The following is a 12,070-nucleotide window of genomic DNA, read 5'->3' on the forward strand; positions in this document are numbered from 1 at the left end:
TATCCTTAAAACCTGCACTGTCAGGATGCCTTTGAGTTTGAGAACTACTGCTATACAGAATTTGTTTTGGAACACCTCTACTTCCATTATCACAGTTAGTTCTGAGCGACAATCCTCCATATGTTTTATATTTTAGTAGTCAAAACTAAAAATATCAAACTTCTCACCTACCCCCAAAGCCACCAATGTCATCCATTAGCACCAACGCTGTCCTGCATACAACAGTCCGTACTTTATACAGGTTGAGTCTCCCATATCCAAAATGCTTGGGACCAGATGTATTTTGGATAACGGAATATTCCGTATTTTGGAATAATTTCTTATCATAATGAGATATCTTTGGAATGGGACCCCAATATACACACAGAATGCATTTATGTGTTATATACACCTTACACACACAGCCTGAAGGTCATTTTATACAATATTTTCAATAATTTTGTGGCTCAAGCAAAGTTTGTGTACAGAAATGAAATTCTTTTATGTTTCATATACACCTTATACACAAAGCCTGCAGGTAATTTGACACAATATTTTTAATCATTTGTGCCTTAGACAAAGTTTGTGTACATTGAACCATCAAAAATCAAAGGTTTCATTATCTCAGTTATGCCAAAATTATTCCGTGTTTCGGAATATTCCATATTTCGGAATATTTGGATATTGGAGACTCAACCTGTAACAGCAGAAGACGTGCTTTATACCTATGTAATGTTAACATCAGCTGAAGCTGCATCGCAACCCCACGCCATGATCCCGACTGCTGATGACAGCTCTGGATTCCAGTGATGTAGCCAGGAACTGTTACTGTTGGTCTCTGGCCATGGAATTTAAAGTGAGCGCATTACACCGCTCAGCCCGATGGGTTTCCCTGAGTGTGAGAATGAGAGGGAGCTGCAGAATAGACCCTTCTTATATCCCCTGCTGCCAATCAGCACCCACATATCCTGATTAATAGCAGCAGGTGTCATCTGTTGCTAAATCCAGGCTTGTTTCCATATAAAGATTAAGGCCCTCATTCAGAGCCGGACGCTCTGAGCAGAGCGCACGCTCTGAATGAGGGCCGTCCTCCATAATTATGGAGTGTCCTCCTGGACGCTCGTATAGCTGTGGGTCACCACCCACAGCATATACGAGCGTGCAGGTTGATGGTCGCGATGGTCTTGACCATCGCGACCATCGCCACTGCGAGCCGAAGCCTGCGGTTGAGTTTCTCAACTGCAAGGCCCGGAGTGATTTTGGCTCTATCAGAGCCAAAATCACTCCCACTGACATCACTAGTGATGTCAGTGGGGCCGGCTTCTGACGGTAGGCGTTCCCTTGGGAACGCCCCCGTCTGGGAGGCACGCCCCCGGCACGCCCACCAAAGGGGGCGTGCTGTCAATCAACATCGACAACACGCCCCCTTTGATCAGACACAACGAGCGAAGGAAAGTCCTTCGCTCGTCGCGTCTCGCGCATGCGCACGACGAAGCTCCCTCCGTCGTGCGCATGCGCAGTGCAGACCATCGACCCACTTGCGAGCGGACAGCCGCTCGCGAGTGGGTCTGAATCAGGCCCTAAGTCAGGAGTGTGCAATAATTACAATAAAAACATTTATTCTCAAAAAACACAGATTACAAGATATAATTTATCAGTGATTGCTTCAATAAATGTACTAAACACAATGTAACTATAAGCTTTGCCAATAGAACATAATGATCAAATTGTATCACACAATACCTAAACTCAGTACAGTGCATCCGGAAAGTATTCATAGCGCGTCACTTTTTCCACATTTTGTAATGTTACAGCCTTATTTCAAAATGGAATAAATTCATTTTTGTCCTCAAAATTCTACACACAATACCCCATAATGACAACGTGTAAAAAGTTTTATGAGATTTTTACAAATTTAATAATAAAAAAAAAAAACCTAAGAAATCACATGTACATAAGTACTCACATACATGTCTGATGTATTACATACACTGCACTATGTATGGCTGGTCCTACTGCCGCATATAACAGGTTACTGTGATCACTGGTCCTGTATATGTCTGATGTATTACATACACTGCACTATGTATGGCTGGTCCTACTGCCGCATATAACAGGTTACTGTGATCACTGGTCCTGTATATGTCTGATGTATTACATACACTGCACTATGTATGGCTGGTCCTACTGCCACATATAACATGTTACTGTGATCACTGGCCCTGTATATGTCTGATGTATTACATACACTGCACTATGTGTGGCTGGTCCTACTGCCGCCTATAACATGTTACTGTGATCACTGGCCCTGTATATGTCTGATGTATTACATACACTGCACTATGTATGGCTGGTCCTACTGCCGCATAAAACGGGTTACTGTGATCACTGGCCCTGTATATGTCTGATGTATTACATACACTGCACTATGTATGGCTGGTCCTACTGCCACATATAACATGTTACTGTGATCACTGGCCCTGTATATGTCTGATGTATTACATACACTGCACTATGTATGGCTGGTCCTACTGCCGCATATGACAGGTTACTGTGATCACTGGCCCTGGATATTACTGATGTATTTCATACACTGCACTATGTATGGCTGGTCATACTGCCGCATATAACGGGTTACTGTGACCACTGGTCCTGTATATGTCTGATGTATTACATACACTGCACTATGTACGGCTGGTCCTACTGCCACATATAACAGGTTACTGTGATCACTGGTCCTGTATATATCTGATATATTACATACACTGCACTATGTATGGCTGGTCCTACTGCCACATATAACAGGTTACTGTGATCACTGGCCCTGTATATGACTGATGTATTACATACACTGCACTATGTATGGCTGGTCATACTGCCGCATATAACGGGTTACTGTGACCACTGGTCCTGTATATGTCTGATGTATTACATACACTGCACTATGTACGGCTGGTCCTACTGCCGCATATAACGGGTTACTGTGATCCCTGGTCCTGTATATGTCTGATGTATTACATACACTGCACTATGTACGGCTGGTCCTACTGCCTCATATAACAGGTTACTGTGATCGCTGGTCCTGTATATGTCTGATGTATTACATACACTGCACTATGTATGGCTGGTCCTACTGCCGCATATAACATGTTACTGTGATCACTGGTCCTGTATAGATCTGATGTATTACATACACTGTACTATGTATGGCTGGTCCTACTGCCGCATATAACGGGTTACTGTGATCACTGGCCCTGTATATGTCTGATTTATTACATACACTGCACTATGTATGGCTGGTCCTACTGCCGCATATAACAGGTTACTGTGATCACTGGTCCTGTATATGTCTGATGTATTACATACACTGCAAAATGTACGGCTGGTCCTACTGCCACATATAACGGGTTACTGTGATCGCTGGTCCTGTATATGTCTGATGTATAACATACACTGCACTATGTATGGCTGGTCCTACTGCCGCATATAACAGGTTACTGTGAGCACTGGTCCTGTATATGTCTGATGTATTACATACACTGCACTATGTATGGCTGGTCCTACTGCCTCATATAACAGGTTACAGTGATCACTGGCCCTGTATATGTCTGATGTATTACATACACTGCACTATGTATGGCTGGTCCTACTGCCGCATATAACAGGTTACTGTGATCACTGGTCCTGTATATGTCTGATGTATTACATACACTGCAAAATGTACGGCTGGTCCTACTGCCACATATAACGGGTTACTGTGATCGCTGGTCCTGTATATGTCTGATCTATTACATACACTGCACTATATATGGCTGGTCCTACTGCCGTATATAACAGGTTACTGTGATCACTGGTCCTGTATATGTCTGATGTATTACATACACTGCACTATGTATGGCTGGTCCTACAGCCTCACATAACAGGCTACTATGATCACTGGCCCTGTATATGTCTGATGTATTACATACACTGCACTATGAATGGCTGGTCCTACTGCCTATATAACAGGTTACTGTGATCACTGGTCCTGTATATGTCTGATGTATTACATACACTGCTCTATGTATGGCTGGTCCTACTGCCGCATATAACGGGTTACTGTGATCACTGGTCCTGTATATGTCTGATATATTACATACACTGCACTATGTATGGCTGGTCCTGTATATGTCTGATGTATTACATACACTGCTCTATGTATGGCTGGTCCTACTGCCTCATATAACAGATTACTGTGATCACTGGCCCTGTATATGTCTGATACATTACATACACTGCACTATGTATGGCTGGTCCTACTGCCGCATATAACATGTTACTGTGATCACTGTCCCTGTATATGTCTGATGTATTACGTACACTGCACTATGTATGGCTGGTCCTGTATATGTCTGATGTATTACATACACTGCACTATGTACGGCTGGTCCTACTGCCGCATATAACGTGTTACTGTGATCACTGGCCCTGTATATGTCTGATGTATTACATACACTGCACTATGTATGGCTGGTCATACTGCCGCATATAACGGGTTACTGTGATCACTGGCCCTGTATATGTCTGATGTATTACATACACTGCACTATGTATGGCTGGTCCTACTGCCGCATATAACATGTTACTGTGATCACTGGCCCTGTATATATCTGATGTATTACATACACTGCACTATGTATAGCTGGTCCTACTGCCACATATAACAGGTTACTGTGATCACTGGTCCTGTATATGTCTGATGTATTACATACACTGCACTATGTATGGCTGGTCCTACTGCCGCATATAACAGGTTACTGTGATCACTGGCCCTGTATATGTCTGATGTACAGTATTACATACACTGCACTATGTATGGCTGGTCCTACTGCCACATATAACAGGTTACTGTGATCGCTGGTCCTGTATATGTCTGATGTATTACATACACTGCACTATGTATGGCTGGTCCTACAGCCTCATATAACAGGCTACTATGATCACTGGCCCTGTATATGTCTGATGTATTACATACACTGCACTATGTATGGCTGGTCCTACTGCCTATATAACAGGTTACTGTGATCACTGGTCCTGTATATGTCTGATGTATTACATACACTGCTCTATGTATGGCTGGTCCTACTGCCGCATATAACGGGTTACTGTGATCACTGGTCCTGTATATGTCTGATATATTACATACACTGCACTATGTATGGCTGGTCCTGTATATGTCTGATGTATTACATACACTGCTCTATGTATGGCTGGTCCTACTGCCTCATATAACAGATTACTGTGATCACTGGCCCTGTATATGTCTGATACATTACATACACTGCACTATGTATGGCTGGTCCTACTGCCGCATATAACATGTTACTGTGATCACTGGCCCTGTATATGTCTGATGTATTACGTACACTGCACTATGTATGGCTGGTCCTGTATATGTCTGATGTATTACATACACTGCTCTATGTATGGCTGGTCCTACTGCCTCATATAACAGATTACTGTGATCACTGGCCCTGTATATGTCTGATACATTACATACACTGCACTATGTACGGCTGGTCCTACTGCCGCATATAACGTGTTACTGTGATCACTGGCCCTGTATATGTCTGATGTATTACATACACTGCACTATGTATGGCTGGTCCTACTGCCGCATATAACATGTTACTGTGATCACTGGCCCTGTATATATCTGATGTATTACATACACTGCACTATGTATAGCTGGTCCTACTGCCACATATAACAGGTTACTGTGATCACTGGTCCTGTATATGTCTGATGTATTACATACACTGCACTATGTATGGCTGGTCCTACTGCCGCATATAACAGGTTACTGTGATCACTGGCCCTGTATATGTCTGATGTACAGTATTACATACACTGCACTATGTATGGCTGGTCCTACTGCCACATATAACAGGTTACTGTGATCGCTGGTCCTGTATATGTCTGATGTATTACATACACTGCACTATGTATGGCTGGTCCTACTGCCACATATAACAGGTTACTGTGATCACTGGTCCTGTATATGTCTGATGTATTACATACACTGCTCTATGTATGGCTGGTCCTACTGCCTCATATAACGGGTTACTGTGATCACTGGCCCTGTATATGTCTGATGTATTACATACACTGCACTATGTATGGCTGGTCCTACTGCCCCATATAACAGGTTACTGTGATCACTGGTCCTGTATATGTCTGATGTATTACATACACTGCACTATGTATGGCTGGTCCTACTGCAGCATATAACGGGTTACTGTGATCGCTGGCCCTGTATATGTCTGATGTATTACATACACTGCACTATGTAAGGCTGGTCCTACTGCCGCATATAACGGGTTACTGTGATCACTGGTCCTGTATATGTCTGATGTATTACATACACTGCACTATGTATGGCTGGTCCTACTGCCGCATATAACATGTTACTGTGATCACTGGCCCTGTATATGTCTGATGTATTACATACACTGCACTATGTATGGCTGGTCCTACTGCCGCATATAACGGGTTACTGTGATCACTGGCCCTGTATATGTCTGATGTATTACATACACTGCACTATGTATGGCTGGTGATACTGCCGCATATAACATGTTACTGTGATCACTGGCCCTGTATATGTCTGATGTATTACATACACTGCACTATGTATGGCTGGTCCTACTGCCGCATATAACATGTTACTGTGATCACTGGCCCTGTATATGTCTGATGTATTACATACACTGCACTATGTATGGCTGGTCCTACTGCCGCATATAACGGGTTACTGTGATCACTGGTCCTGTATATGTCTGATGTATTACATACACTGCACTATGTATGGCTGGTCCTACTGCCGCATATAACAGGTTACTGTGATCACTGGTCCTGTATATGTCTGATGTATTACATACACTGCTCTATGTATGGCTGGTCCTACTGCCGCATATAACGGGTTACTGTGATCACTGGTCCTGTATATGTCTGATGTATTACATACACTGCACTATGTATGGCTGGTCCTACTGCCACATATAACATGTTACTGTGATCGCTGGCCCTGTATATGTCTGATGTATTACATACACTGCACTATGTATGGCTGGTCCTACTGCCGCATATAACATGTTACTGTGATCACTGGCCCTGTATATGTCTGATGTATTACATACACTGCACTATGTATGGCTGGTCCTACTGCCGCATATAACATGTTACTGTGATCACTGGCCCTGTATATGTCTGATGTATTACATACACTGCACTATGTATGGCTGGTCCTACTGCTGCATATAACATGTTACTGTGATCACTGGCCCTGTATATGTCTGATGTATTACATACACTGCACTATGTATGGCTGGTCCTACTGCCGCATATAACATGTTACTGTGATCACTGGCCCTGTATATGTCTGATGTATTACATACACTGCACTATGTAAGGCTGGTCCTACTGCCGCATATAACATGTTACTGTGATCACTGGCCCTGTATATGTCTGATGTATTACATACACTGCACTATGTATGGCTGGTCCTACTGCCGCATATAACAGGTTACTGTGATCACTGGTCCTGTATATGTCTGATGTATTACATACACTGCAAAATGTACGGCTGGTCCTACTGCCACATATAACGGGTTACTGTGATCGCTGGTCCTGTATATGTCTGATGTATTACATACACTGCACTATATATGGCTGGTCCTACTGCCGCATATAATAGGTTACTGTGATCACTGGTCCTGTATATGTCTGATGTATTACATACACTGCACTATGTATGGCTGGTCCTACTGCCACATATAACAGGTTACTGTGATCACTGGCCCTGTATATGTCTGATGTATTACATACACTGCACTATGTATGGCTGGTCCTACTGCCCCATATAACAGGTTACTGTGATCACTGGTCCTGTATATGTCTGATGTATTACATACACTGCACTATGTATGGCTGGTCCTACTGCCCCATATAACATGTTACTGTGATCACTGGTTCTGTATATGTCTGATGTGATACATACACTGCACTATGTATGGCTGGTCCTACTGCCTCATATAACAGGTTACTGTGATCACTGGCCCTGTATATGTCTGATGTATTACATACACTGCACTATGTATGGCTGGTCCTACTGCCTCATATAACAGGTTACTGTGATCACTGGTCCTGTATATGTCTGATGTATTACATACACTGCACTATGTATGGCTGGTTCTACTGCCGCATATAACGGGTTACTGTGATCGCTGGTCCTGTATATGTCTGATGTATTACATACACTGCACTATGTACGGCTGGTCCTACTGCCACATATAACAGGTTACTGTGATCACTGGTCCTGTATATATCTGATATATTACATACACTGCACTATGTGTGGCTGGTCCTACTGCCTCATATAACAGGTTACAGTGATCACTGGCCCTGTATATGTCTGATGTATTACATACACTGCACTATGTATGGCTGGTCCTACTGCCGCATATAACAGGTTACTGTGATCACTAGTCCTGTATATGTCTGATGTATTACATACACTGCAAAATGTACGGCTGGTCCTACTGCCACATATAACGGGTTACTGTGATCGCTGGTCCTGTATATGTCTGATGTATTACATACACTGCACTATATATGGCTGGTCCTACTGCCGTATATAACAGGTTACTGTGATCACTGGTCCTGTATATGTCTGATGTATTACATACACTGCACTTTGTATGGCTGGTCCTACAGCCTCATATAACAGGCTACTATGATCACTGGCCCTGTATATGTCTGATGTATTACATACACTGCACTATGTATGGCTGGTCCTACTGCCTATATAACAGGTTACTGTGATCACTGGTCCTGTATATGTCTGATGTATTACATACACTGCTCTATGTATGGCTGGTCCTACTGCCTCATATAACAGATTACTGTGATCACTGGCCCTGTATATGTCTGATGTATTACGTACACTGCACTATGTATGGCTGGTCCTGTATATGTCTGATGTATTACATACACTGCACTATGTACGGCTGGTCCTACTGCCGCATATAACGTGTTACTGTGATCACTGGCCCTGTATATGTCTGATGTATTACATACACTGCACTATGTATGGCTGGTCATACTGCCGCATATAACGGGTTACTGTGATCACTGGCCCTGTATATGTGTGATGTATTACATACACTGCACTATGTATGGCTGGTCCTACTGCCGCATATAACATGTTACTGTGATCACTGGCCCTGTATATATCTGATGTATTACATACACTGCACTATGTATAGCTGGTCCTACTGCCACATATAACAGGTTACTGTGATCACTGGTCCTGTATATGTCTGATGTATTACATACACTGCACTATGTATGGCTGGTCCTACTGCCGCATATAACAGGTTACTGTGATCACTGGCCCTGTATATGTCTGATGTACAGTATTACATACACTGCACTATGTATGGCTGGTCCTACTGCCACATATAACAGGTTACTGTGATCGCTGGTCCTGTATATGTCTGATGTATTACATACACTGCACTATGTATGGCTGGTCCTACTGCCCCATATAACAGGTTACTGTGATCACTGGTCCTGTATATGTCTGATGTATTACATACACTGCACTATGTATGGCTGGTCCTACTGCAGCATATAACGGGTTACTGTGATCGCTTGCCCTGTATATGTCTGATGTATTACATACACTGCACTATGTAAGGCTGGTCCTACTGCCGCATATAACGGGTTACTGTGATCACTGGTCCTGTATATGTCTGATGTATTACATACACTGCACTATGTATGGCTGGTCCTACTGCCGCATATAACATGTTACTGTGATCACTGGCCCTGTATATGTCTGATGTATTACATACACTGCACTATGTATGGCTGGTCCTACCGCCGCATATAACGGGTTACTGTGAGCACTGGTCCTGTATATGTCTGATGTATTACATACACTGCACTATGTATGGCTGGTCCTACTGCCTCATATAACAGGTTACAGTGATCACTGGCCCTGTATATGTCTGATGTATTACATACACTGCACTATGTATGGCTGGTCCTACTGCCGCATATAACAGGTTACTGTGATCACTGGTCCTGTATATGTCTGATGTATTACATACACTGCAAAATGTACGGCTGGTCCTACTGCCACATATAACGGGTTACTGTGATCGCTGGTCCTGTATATGTCTGATGTATTACATACACTGCACTATATATGGCTGGTCCTACTGCCGTATATAACAGGTTACTGTGATCACTGGTCCTGTATATGTCTGATGTATTACATACACTGCACTATGTATGGCTGGTCCTACAGCCTCATATAACAGGCTACTATGATCACTGGCCCTGTATATGTCTGATGTATTACATACACTGCACTATGTATGGCTGGTCCTACTGCCTATATAACAGGTTACTGTGATCACTGGTCCTGTATATGTCTGATGTATTACATACACTGCTCTATGTATGGCTGGTCCTACTGCCGCATATAACGGGTTACTGTGATCACTGGTCCTGTATATGTCTGATATATTACATACACTGCACTATGTATGGCTGGTCCTGTATATGTCTGATGTATTACATACACTGCTCTATGTATGGCTGGTCCTACTGCCTCATATAACAGATTACTGTGATCACTGGCCCTGTATATGTCTGATACATTACATACACTGCACTATGTATGGCTGGTCCTACTGCCGCATATAACATGTTACTGTGATCACTGGCCCTGTATATGTCTGATGTATTACGTACACTGCACTATGTATGGCTGGTCCTGTATATGTCTGATGTATTACATACACTGCACTATGTACGGCTGGTCCTACTGCCGCATATAACGTGTTACTGTGATCACTGGCCCTGTATATGTCTGATGTATTACATACACTGCACTATGTATGGCTGGTCATACTGCCGCATATAACGGGTTACTGTGATCACTGGCCCTGTATATGTCTGATGTATTACATACACTGCACTATGTATGGCTGGTCCTACTGCCGCATATAACATGTTACTGTTATCACTGGCCCTGTATATATCTGATGTATTACATACACTGCACTATGTATAGCTGGTCCTACTGCCACATATAACAGGTTACTGTGATCACTGGTCCTGTATATGTCTGATGTATTACATACACTGCACTATGTATGGCTGGTCCTACTGCCGCATATAACAGGTTACTGTGATCACTGGCCCTGTATATGTCTGATGTACAGTATTACATACACTGCACTATGTATGGCTGGTCCTACTGCCACATATAACAGGTTACTGTGATCGCTGGTCCTGTATATGTCTGATGTATTACATACACTGCACTATGTATGGCTGGTCCTACTGCCCCATATAACAGGTTACTGTGATCACTGGTCCTGTATATGTCTGATGTATTACATACACTGCTCTATGTATGGCTGGTCCTACTGCCTCATATAACGGGTTACTGTGATCACTGGCCCTGTATATGTCTGATGTATTACATACACTGCACTATGTATGGCTGGTCCTACTGCCGCATATAACATGTTACTGTGATCACTGGCCCTGTATATGTCTGATGTATTACATACACTGCACTATGTATGGCTGGTCCTACTGCCGCATATAACGGGTTACTGTGATCGCTGGCCCTGTATATGTCTGATTTATTACATACACTGCACTATGTAAGGCTGGTCCTACTGCCGCATATAACGGGTTACTGTGATCACTGGTCCTGTATATGTCTGATGTATTACATACACTGCACTATGTATGGCTGGTCCTACTGCCGCATATAACATGTTACTGTGATCACTGGCCCTGTATATGTCTGATGTATTACATACACTGCACTATGTATGGCTGGTCCTACTGCCGCATATAACGGGTTACTGTGATCACTGGCCCTGTATATGTCTGATGTATTACATACACTGCACTATGTATGGCTGGTCCTACTGCCGCATATAACATGTTACTGTGATCACTGGCACTGTATATGTCTGATGTATTACATACACTGCACTATGTATGGCTGGTCCTACTGCCG

The 12,070-nt window shown here is 43.0% G+C and overlaps 1 protein-coding gene across 3 annotated transcripts in view; it reads left to right on the forward strand.

Annotated features, from left to right (window-relative positions):
- ERBB4 (erb-b2 receptor tyrosine kinase 4) overlaps positions 1–12,070 on the forward strand; it is a 1,059,049-nt gene that overhangs the window by 688,522 nt on the left and 358,457 nt on the right. The gene's annotated exons all lie outside the window — the stretch shown is intronic.

The sequence above is a fragment of the Taudactylus pleione genome, unplaced genomic scaffold (assembly GCF_031769625.1).
Source record: "Taudactylus pleione unplaced genomic scaffold, aTauple2 ptg000147l, whole genome shotgun sequence".
NCBI classification, from domain to species: Eukaryota; Metazoa; Chordata; class Amphibia; order Anura; family Myobatrachidae; genus Taudactylus; species Taudactylus pleione.